This window comes from Cebus imitator, unplaced genomic scaffold (genome assembly GCF_001604975.1).
Source record: "Cebus imitator isolate Cc_AM_T3 unplaced genomic scaffold, Cebus_imitator-1.0 Scaffold153, whole genome shotgun sequence".
Taxonomy (NCBI): Eukaryota; Metazoa; Chordata; class Mammalia; order Primates; family Cebidae; genus Cebus; species Cebus imitator.
In genome coordinates, this window is record NW_016107468.1 from 1,179,238 (window position 1) to 1,190,662 (window position 11,425).

The following is an 11,425-nucleotide window of genomic DNA, read 5'->3' on the forward strand; positions in this document are numbered from 1 at the left end:
AAAAAAAAAAAAAAAAAAAAGACTCCAACCTCATCACAAGAGGCTCCTGCCTCTCCCCCTGACCCTGGCTTAGAGTGAAGAACAGGGCTTTGGAAATGAGATATCCCTGGTTTTGAATCTGCGTCCCTTGCCTTATATCTATGCAACTTTGCCCCCCACCCCCTACATAATAAGCAGGGACAGAAACCTCACCCTGTAGAGATGTTGGGAATTTGAATATGTCCTGTAGGAAAGGCTTGGTTGCCTGCAGTGTAGAAGGTTTTCAGGGAGTGTCCTTCCCACCCCTCAACCCCGCTTCCTCTCCTTACTTACCCCCCACCTCTGGATAAGACCAAGTATCCCTTTGCTTGCTTTGCTCAGCAGGGACACAGGTGTGTGAGCCTCTCCAAGGCACCTGAGCCTTCCCTTTTTTGGTTCTCTGCATGTTTAAGCTGCAGTTAGGAATTAGGAAGCCCTGGGAACCTGTAATGGCCTCTGAGAGGCGATTTCATTCCTTTAACCTCCTCGGCACTCCCCACTTGGAAACAGCGCAATGCTTTAGGGAGCTGTATCATCGGGAGGTTTAGGCAGAGTCCACTGGCTTCAAACAGAACCGGCTGTTCTGAGCACACAGCCCTGGGGCACGGCAGAGGGGAGTGAGTGGGAAGCGCCTTCTGTAAAGAAGCAGAGGCTGTCACAGAGTCCCCTCCCCTGAGAGCCAAGAGGGAGGGGAGCAGGCTGGGATCTGAAAGCTTCGGCAAGCCACCCTGAGGACATGCTAACATTGCTTTCTAGTCAGGCTTATGTGTTTTGCTTTGTTGTAGGAGAAATGGTTCTTTCAGATATTATTTTAGTTTACTTTAGGTGTATACTATATCCAGCATTTCTCCCCATGTTATCCCCCCCACCCTCCTCACCCCCCTCTGTCCCTCCCCTCCCCCTCCCCCAACTGCCCCCAGTGTGTGATGCTCCTCTCCCTGAATCCACATGTTTTCATTGTTTAACACTCACCTATGAATGAGAACATGCAGTGTTTGGTTTTCTGTTCTTGTGTCAGTTTGCTGAGAATGATGGCTTCCAGATTAATCCAAAAAGCCAAGTGCAATACTTTGCCAAGACTGAGAAACCCTGAGGGGCTTGTTTGGTAGTAAGCTAGAGTGAGAGTCAACCCTCCCTGAGGGACTTGGAGCAGGGCTGGCGATGCCTCAGTGAAACCTTGGAAATCGAGAATGCCCCCATGTTAAAGGTGGGTAAACTGCGACTCAGGCATGCATCTCCTTGGGCATATCCAGGACTAGTAAGGGGCAGGGGGCACTAGTAAGACCCAAAGGGTACCCTGGCAGGGCTTGGGGCTGCTGATTTATGCATTTATTATAGCCCCTCCTTGCTCTGTTTCTGAATCTGCCCTTATTGCACCAGAGCATAAGCTGTCTAAAAATTAGGAGCATGTCTTGCTCATTTGTGGAACCCTGATGCCTAAATGCAATCCTTGGCATACAATAGGGACTCACTCAATGTTTGCTGATTGAATGAGAGAATGTTGGCCACAGAAGTCCAAAGATACAGAAGTGCATTTAGAACAAGGGCCCAGAGGGGAGCCACACAGAAAAGCAAGGACCAGCTCAGCACTCCACTGGTGGGTGTGGGTGCAGGTGCCCTCGTCTTCACCAAGCACCCCTGCCTGTGCCGGACCCCAGCCATGCATGGCCGTACCCACCCTCACAGCAGGCATATGGGGAAGGCAGGGTGATCACTGCTTTAAACAAGAGGAAACTGCAACTCTGACAGGTTTGCCAAGTTGCTGAAGGCTGTGCAGAGTGAAAAATGAAGCCAGGCATGTCCTTCTCCCGCCCACGCTCTGTTAGCTCTGCTGTTGAAACGAACAGAGCAGTGATCTTACAGAAAGGAGCCAGAGGACAAGGGGGTTAGTCTGGGGACCCCACAGGAGATCTTTCTTTCTGCGGAAAGGTCAGACGGGTTTTCTTGGTCTGAAGCCTGGATTGAAGTTAGGATCAGAGTGGCTGTTGGCAACTCCTGATGTGGTGCATGAAAAGGGAAGGTTTTGTTAATTTCGAATAGGAAATACTGAGCTAAGAAGCAAGGTCAGGCCAGGCATGGGGGTGACTCACACCTGTAATCCCAGCACTTTGGGAGGCTGAGGCGGGTGAATCACCTGAGGTCAGAAATTCGAGACCAAACTGGCCAACATGGTGAAATCCCACCTCTACTAAGAATACAAAAATTAGCCAGGAGTGGTTGTGGGTACCGGTAATCCCAGCTACTCCGGAGGCTGAGGCAGGAGAATTGCTTGAACCCCAGATGTGGAGGTTGCAGTGAGCTGAGATCACACCATTGCATTCCATCCTGGGTGACAGAGTAAGGCTCTGTCTCAAAAATAAATAAATAAATAAAATAAAATAAAGGGTGGAAATGACCCAAAGATGGGTTTCATGACTGGGCAGCCGCAAGCCAGTATAAGTATAATCAAGGTAGTTTCTAAGCCAGCAGGGTGGAGACTCCAGGGCAGGAGTGCACGTGGGAGGCTTCCTTTTACCAGCAGGAGGCGATGAAAGGTGGAAGGGACACTTGGATGAGCCCTGTGAGGCGGGCACGCACAGTGATCACCTGCCTTCCCCATATGCCTGCTGCGAGAGTGGATACAGCCGTGCACGGCCGGGGCTCAGCACAGGCTGCCAGGCACGGGCGCGTGTGGGCAGCTCCCGGGACCTTGCCTATCTGCACCAAAGCCTGTGTGCTCTTCCCGTCCTAAAGCTACTCTTTGCCTTGGGCTTGACATGAGCAGCCACGTTCAGAGGAAACACTCCAAAGCCGACTCTGGGAGATGTAGAGAAATATGCTTAATTCAGAAATGAGGTCGACCCAGGTTTCTCTGGAGTCAGGTCTTCCTAGCAGAGTTTACCACCTGGAACGCAGAAAGAGCATGTCTGTCATGTTCTCCATCCACAAAGCTAACAGAAGGAGACTTGTTAGTGCTGGGGATACTGGCATCTCCTGGGAGACCACCCATTTCTATGCTAAGAATGCCGCTTCAGGGCACCACTGGAGCTGCTCCAAGGGCCAGAGGAACCAGGGATTCTATGTAAACTGGGGAGAGCCTCATGGTCCCTGACTCTGGGTACTGTTTTTCCATCGGAGACCTCAGCAGGAATAGGATTGAGCTGTTGTGTTTCTCTGAGTTCGTCGGGAAATCACCTCTTCGGCTTCTGTCTCCAGTTGCTCTCTTTTTCCATAGGGTTCAGACATTAGCCTGTGGCTCTGGGCAGGAAGAACAGATAAGGAGCTGTTTCTATCCCTGTCCCCCTTTCCCCAATACTGTCCCAGGCACCTCACTCATGCATAAACCTTCTGCACACATAAATCTGCATAAAGAGATAGCTGCATTGCACCATTTCCTACAACCTCATCACCCACACCCAGACACGCCCCTGGCTGAGGCTCCTTTGGGCATGGCAGGTCAGTACTTACCCTTGGGAGGAACTGAGGGGCAGATGGAGCTTGATATCTGGGTCCAGTGATAACCAGTGGCACAGCAAGCAGGGGAGTGGGAGGGTTCACCCTGGATGAAAGCAGTAAGGGAATTCATCAGCCAAGCCCAGTGGCTCATGCCTGGAATCCCAGCACTTTGTGAGGCTAAGGCAGGAGGATTGCTTGAGGCCAGGAGGTCGAGACCGGCTTGGGCAACATAGTGAGATCCCATGGCCACTAAAAAGGTTAAAAAATTATCCAGGCACAGTGGCTGACACCTATAGACTCTGCTACTTGGGAGGCTGGGCCTGGAGGATCTCTTGAGACTAGGAGTTTGAGGCTGCAGTGAACTGTGTTCACACCACTGCACCCTAGCTGAGCCACAGAGTGAGATCGTGTCTCAAAAAGAAATAAATTTATTGTTCATTGTTCCTAGATAATTAAAAAAAAATAAAATTGACTGGAAGTTGGTCAACTTTTTATTGTCATCTTACACCAGCAATTCTAATAAAATTAGCGATAAAATATTCTCCCTTCAAATCTTCTGTTGGTCTATGTTCTAGGCAATTGGTTCACAGTATCTTCTGATAATTGTGATATATGTGTAAACTGCAAGTTAGGATTTATTATTATTAATCATCTTTTGTTGAAGATTATCTTTTTTTTCTTTTTAGAGACAGGGTCTTGCTCTGTCGCCCAGGCTAGAGTGCAGTGGCACTATCACTGCTCACTGCAGCCTTGAATTCCTAGGCTCAGACAATCTTCCTTCCTCAGTCTCCTGAATAGCTGGGACCACAGGTGCATGCCACTGTGCTCAGCTTTGTTTTTTTTTTTTTTTTAATTTTTATTTTTTGTAGAGACGAAGTCTCACTGTGTTGCTCAGGCTGGGCTTGAACTCCTGACGTCAAGCCATCCTCCTGCCTTGGCCTCCTACAGTGCTGGGATCACACATGTGAGCTGCCACACTCAGCCAAGACGCTCCCCTTTATGGAACTCAAACTGGAGAACTAGCATTCTAGCTGCTCTCACATGTATGGACTTGGCTACGCACATTGCTTCTGAGGAAAGGTTCGTAATGGTTCAGAGTCATTTGAATTTGCTTCTGAAATTTGTATCTCTAAACTACATACGTATTCCTGTATTTAAGCAGAGATTGTTAACATTGTTTAAAACATGAATTGTTAGCCCGGTGAGGTGGGCAGGGCTTGTAATCTCAACACTTTGGGAGGCTGAGGCGGGAGGATTGCTTGAGTCTAGGAGTTTGAGGCCAGGCTGGGCAACACAGAAAGCCACTCTCTCTACAAAAAATAAAAAAAAAAAATTAGCCAAGTGCGGCTATTTTGCCACAAGGCAATTTAGCATGTGCCTGTGTTTCCAGCTACTGAAGAGGCTGAGGTTGGGAGAATCTTTTGAGCCTCGAGCTGTGATCACACCATTCCACTCTGACCTTGGCGACAGAATGGGACTTTGTCTCAAACAAAATGAAACAAAACGTGAATTGTCTAACTTGTTGAAATTTAATGATCGATTTGAAATAAAAGATGCTACAGTCATTGTAAAGATAAACGGATCTTTGAGTTACTTCAATTCTCTCATTCCAGGTACTAACAAGTCTCCAAATTTAGCAGAATTGACTCATTCGGAAAAAAATGTTTCCAGGTTATTTTTCTGTTTTATCAAAAACATTTGCATGTAACTAAGACACCTTGATACATTTCTCTTTTCCACACTGTAAATTTTAAAGATTTTTCTTTACTGTGTGCTTAGTTCAATATAAGAAATTTTCACGATTGGCATTTTTGTTCTTAATATTATGATGACTTGTTTCATTTATGGATTTTTACTGAAGACTATTTTGATATATACAGCAGGGGCCTGGTGAGATACGGCTGCTTTGGGTGTGAATATGTGGTATGGATTGAATTGTGTCTCCCCAAGCATGTTGAAATCCTAATTCCCAGTGTGACTCTATTTGGAGATATTGAAGATAGGGTGTTTTTTGTTTGTTTGTTTTTAGAGACGAAGTCTTGCTTTGTCGCCCAGGCAAGAGTGCAATGGCACAATCTTGGCTTACCACGACATCTTTCTCAGGTTCAAGAGATTCTCCTGTCTCAAACTCCCGAGTTGCTGGGATTACAGGCACACACCACCACACCCAGGTAATTTTTATATTTGTAGTAGAGATGGGGTTTAACCATGTTGGCCAGGCTGGTCTTGACCTCCCAACCTCAGGTGATCCACCCATCTCGGCCTCTGAAAGTGCTGGAATTACAGGGGTGAGTCACCACACCTGGCCGAGATAGGGTCTTTAAAGAGGTAATTAGGGTTGAATGTTGCCCTAATGTAGGACCCTAGTCTAACAGGGCTGGTGTCTCTGTAAGGAGAGGAGGAAACACTTCCGGGGGCACATGTGCAGAGGAAAGGTCATGCTAGGACACAGTGAGAAGGCAGCCACCTGCAAGGAGAAAGCAAATCTGCAGACACCTTGATCTTGAACCTCCAGCCTCCAGAACTCTGAGAAAATCAGTGTCTGTTGCTTAAACCACCCAGTCTATGATATTGTGCTATGGCAGCCTGTGCAGAGCAGTACAACATCCTAGGGGTCTTTTGAGACCGCTGCAAACCCTGGCAGAGCTGGGTTGCGAGAAGGTCGCCTTCTTCCAGGACACTTGGGGATATTATCCCAAATGCCTAGTGTGGTGGCTCAGGCCTGTAATCTAGCACTTTGCAAGGCTGAGGCAGGAGGATGGCTGAGTCTAGGATTTGGCTTGGCGTGGTGGTTTGGGCCTCTAGTGGCTCTGCTAGCTCCATCTGATGGGCCTTGGGGCTTCTTCAGTCTGTTGTAGAAACATCAGACCTGGGTCTAGGTTAGGATTTAAGCAGGTGAATGAGGGAAGGAAGAATCACAGGAGGGAGAACAGTGTGAGCTCAGGGCGTAGGGAGGAATGTCAGGCCTATTCAAAGATGCCATCTGGTTTAGCCACAGCCCTGGCTCTCAAGGTGAGTTCAAGGCCCGCTGTAGGTTTCCAAGACTCTTTTGGGGATCCACGAGAGCCTCTATTTTTCATCTACATATCTGTGTGAGGCTGGGTTTTCTATATATAACTTAACCAAAATAACGTTTTGTAGCAGATTGAAGGAGGGAGCGGATTTGGAAATCCAGCTGTCTTCCATTAAGCCAGACAGAGATTTGCAAAAAATGTAAAACAATGCTGCTCCTCTCAGTTTTTGTTTGGGAAATATAGTTTGCTTTTAACAAATATGTTATTTATATTATGCAATGAATGGCTCATTGTTAACTGAGTTAAAAATAATAAGTTAAATATGTCAGTTTTAATCTATAATGCTGTATCAATTGATGTTATAGCCCACATTGAGGAAAGCAGCTGGGGGATTCTGAAATTTTTTTTTTTTTTTTGAGGCAGAGTCTTGCTCTGTTGCCCAGGCTGGAGTGCAGTGGTGCAGCTGCAGCTCACTTCAACCTCTGCCTTTCAGGTTTAAGCGAATCTCCTGCTTCGGCTTCCTGAGTAGCTGGGATTACAGGCGTATGCTACCATGCTGGCTAATTTTTGTATTTTTAGTAGATACAGGGTTTCACCATGTTGGTCAGGTGGGTCTTGAACTCCTGACCTCATTGATCCTCCCGCCTAAGCCTCCCAGAGTGCTGGGATTACAGGCATGAGCCAACACGCCCAGAATCCCAATAGTTTTTAAAAGTGCGAAGCTCTCAAAAAGTTTTGAGAACTTCTCAGGTAAAATACAGACTATGTGAAGTTCAGTAGCGCAAGCCAGGGACACGTCGCAAAATGCTAAGGGGGCCAAGGTGATCTTGTACTTGTTTTTGCAGGCAGAAAGGGGCTGTGAAATGGTTCCATGAAAGCAAGAGATATAAAGGGAGATGTGCTTCAGGAAAATATTTTTGGAAATAGATGCTCGGTGCCACAAAGAAAAATCAGCACGGAGACAAAGGATCTTTCAGCAATGCAGTTTTTACTTCCTGGACTGCAGGAAAGGTACCCTCGCCAGCCATCTTGCCACGAGAGTACAATGAACAAAGGGAAACACACAAATTTATTCCTTATGCAATTGGGGCGTCCCTACTGCTGTGTCTGATCTCTGTTGGCTGGAGCCAGACCTCACAGTCTAAACTAAAACCTGATTGGCTAACAACTTAAAACTTTTCTAAACATGTAAAAGCAATGGAGAGCTGGGACATGCCTGTCAGCACAGATAATTGGTTCAAGTACAAGGACATAGAATGTACTATGTGCCCGTAAGCATGGCATGTCTCACAGCTACGTAAGATGGGGCTTAACAAAGTTATTAGCACACTTATTCTTTAACAAGAAAGGAAACTTCAAAAAGGAACTTTTCAACTTCTGGTGAAGATTGTGGGCAGAGAGAAAAGCCAACATCCTCTTGCAGTAAGAGAGGATGGAGGCAAAGTTGTCCAGTCTGAAAATACAGTGAAGGATGGGGAGGGAACCAGGGCCTATCAGAAGACACATTCTCTTCAGCAGGCCAGGAGCTGGGGGCCGATTCAACTGCATCCTTTAGCTAGCACATGGCTATAAGCTAACGTTTTGAGTATTTCTGCAGGAAATCCCGAGAAACCGGTTTCCCCGAAAAGTCAGTATCTGGTGAGTGACCCCTGGTTTAAAGACAAACTTTTGGAGCCAGGTGCAGTGGCTCACGCCTGTCATCCCAGCACTTTGGGAGGCCGAGGCAGGCGGATCAGCTGGGATCAGGAGTTCGAGACCAGCCTGGCCAACATGGTAAAACCCTGTCTCTACTAAAAATACAAAAATTTAGTGGGGTGTGGTGGTGCACACCTGTAGTCCCAGCTACTTGGGAGGCTGAGGCAGGAGAATCATTTGGAACCAGGAGGCAGAGGCTGTAGTGAGCTGAGATTGTACCACTGTACTCCAGCCTGGGTGACAGAATGAGACTCCATCTCAGAAAGAAAAACAAAAACAAAAACCTGTTAGGTGGCTTCTCGATGCACTTACAACATAATTTCACAGTGCTTGCCCAGCCCGTAGTCCTGGGAGTTCCCCTCAGAGCGCAGGTGCTCTCTTCTTCCATCTCTCATCACTTGCTCGAGACACTTGGGCTTCCTTTGTGTACCTTGAACATGCTGTCCTCTTTTCCATACACACGTATTCAAATTTGTAATCTTCTTTCTGTTTTGTAGAGACAAACTGTCACTGTTATACAGGCTGGAGTGCAGTGGTGCGATCATACCTTATTGCAGCCTCAAACTCCTGGGCTCAAGTGATCCTTCTAACTCAGCCTCCTGAGTAGCTGGGACTACATACAGGTACACCCCAACATGCCAGGCTTATTTTTATTATTTTTGTAGAGAAGGGGGTCTCACTATGTTGCCCAGGCTGGTCTCTGAGTCTTGGTCTTAAGAGATACTCTTGCCTCTGCTTTCCAAAGCACTGGGATGACAGGTGTGAGCCACTGCACCTAGCTGTCATTTTATTATTCAGACAGAGTCCTCACTCTGCTGCCCAGGCTGGAGTGCTATGGTGCAACCACGGCTCAGTGCAGCCTCCGCCTCCCTGGCTCAAGCGCTTCTCCCACCTCCGCCTCCCGAGTAGCTGGGACCATAGGTGTCCACGACCATGCCTGGCTGATTTTTGTTATTTTTTTGTAGAAAGGGGTTTCGCTATATTGCCCAGGTTGGTCTCGAACTCCTGGCCTCAAGCAATCCTCCTGTCTCAGCCTCCCAAAGCACTGGGATTACAGGCGTGAGCCACTGCACCAGGCCATCATTTTGTTTTTTAGTGACTGCTTCTTTTCCTTAGCTTAGTGCTCAGTTCAGATGTTACTTCCTCTGACTGTCATCCCTAAAGGAGGCTCACATTGTCTCTGGTGTTCCCTGTATCATTCCACCCTATTTATTTTCTAATTTCTTGCTATCTAGAATGCTTAAATTTTTTTTTTTTTTTTTTTTTTTTTGACTGAGTCTCGCTCTGTTGCCCAGGCTGGAATGCATTGGCACGGTCTTGGCTCACTGCAACTTCCTCATCTCGGGTTCACGTGATGCTCCTGCCTCAGCCTCCCAAAGCGCTGGGACTGCAGGCGTGAGCCACCATCCCCGGCCTCCTGCTCCTCGCTTCTGGCAGAGACTTCCTCCGAGACACGTTCAGTTACCCCCATCACAGCAAGGACCCTGAAAGGAACGTCAGGTTGACCAAAGGGATCACTTCCTCAAAGAGAAGCAGCATCAAGCAATTCTTTCCCAGATCCTTTTTTAGAAAAAGCTGTAAATTAATCCATTTTATTTTTAGACACAGGGTCTTGCTCTGTCACTCAGGCTGGAGCGCAGTGGTGCAATCACAGCTCACTGCAGCCTCGAACTACGGGGCTCAAGTGGTGATCTCACCTCAGCCTCCAGAGTAGCTAGGACTATTCAGTTGCATATACCACTGCTCCGGGCTAATTGTTGTTGTTTTTTATAGAGATGGAGGTCTCACCGTGTTGCCCAGGCTGGTCTTGAACTCCTGGGCTCAAGTGATCCTTCTGCTCTGGCCCCCCAAAGTGCTGGGATTACAGGTGTGAGCCACCATGCCTGGTCCCCAGATCCTTTGAGGATGGCCAGTCGTTTTGGGGAGACTGAGATCAGTGATCTGGATGTCCTTCTCAATACATTTGAAAAAGAGGCCGGGCGAGGTGGTTCACGCCTATAATCCCAGCACTTTGGGAGGCCAAGGTGGGTGGATTGCCTGAGCTCAGGAGTTCGAGACCAGCCTGGGCAACATGGTCAAACCCTGTCTCTACTAAAATACAAAAAATTAGTCAAGCATGGCAGTGTGTGCCTGTAGTCCCGGCTCCTTGGGAGGCTGAGGCAGAGAATTGCTTGAACCCTGAGGCAGAGGTTGCAGTGGGCCGAGATCGTGCCACTGCACTCCAGCCTGGGCTACAGAGTGAGACGCTGTCTCCAAAAAAGAAACAAAAAAAAGATGCCGTGTAGTGTGAATTATCACACATCTGTGGCTATGTGGTCCCCTGGCAGCTGAACTGAACAATGATTGCAGAAGGACAGTGTGACCCCTAACAGGTCCCCAGCTATGTCTTGTCCTGGTACCTTCATCCTTCCCAGCTTGTCGGTCCTTCCAGGTGTGAGACCTTTGCCACCACTCACAGGTAAGTTCTGGGGTAAAGTTGTGGTTCCTGGGAAGCAGAGGAGAGAGCAGCATTTGGGGATATATGTCTCCTATCCCCGGCTTTGCTCGGGCCCTGTTCTTCCTTTTCCTTCCGCCTCTGCAAACAGCCCAGTTAATGAGCAGCTGAACCTGTCCTTAGCGGCCTGAGTGGAAGTTTCCTTCTGCCTAAGGCAATTTCTCCTGCTGTGCTCTCTTCACTGAGGCCCAGGTAGAAGCAGGAGCAAGTCGGAAAAGTTTAATTGGGCCCCAAATGTGATTAACCAAGACTCTGGCGTATGTTCTGCTCCTGTTTAGCATGCCACAAATTCTACCATTACCCATGGGTCCTAAAAGCCGTTCTGCTTTTAATGTTCCTTGCCTAGTTTACTCAAGTTGGAATTTAAATCAAAGGGTAACACCTATGTTGGGGATAACTCAATCGTTTATCTTAATATAATGGCTAATAAAAGTCATGTTTTAAAGGAGCTTTTTAAAAACAATGGTTTTAACAACGTCATACACTTTTAAGGGAATCTGGTACACTGTAATTTTAGACATGACAAAAAATAAAACCGCAAGAACAGGAGAGACAGGGCTCACAGGTACTGAACTTGAGCCAAACCGACACTGGGATGTTCACAGTGTGAAAGCAGAGTGTCCCACACCCTCCACTCGGCCACAATGTGATCCCGCAACAGCAATGTCTCCTTACTGGCCTTTTTTTTTTTTTTTTTTGAGATGGAGTCTCACTCTGTCATCCAGGCTGGAGTGCAGGGGTTCGATCTCGGATCACTACAGCCTCTGCC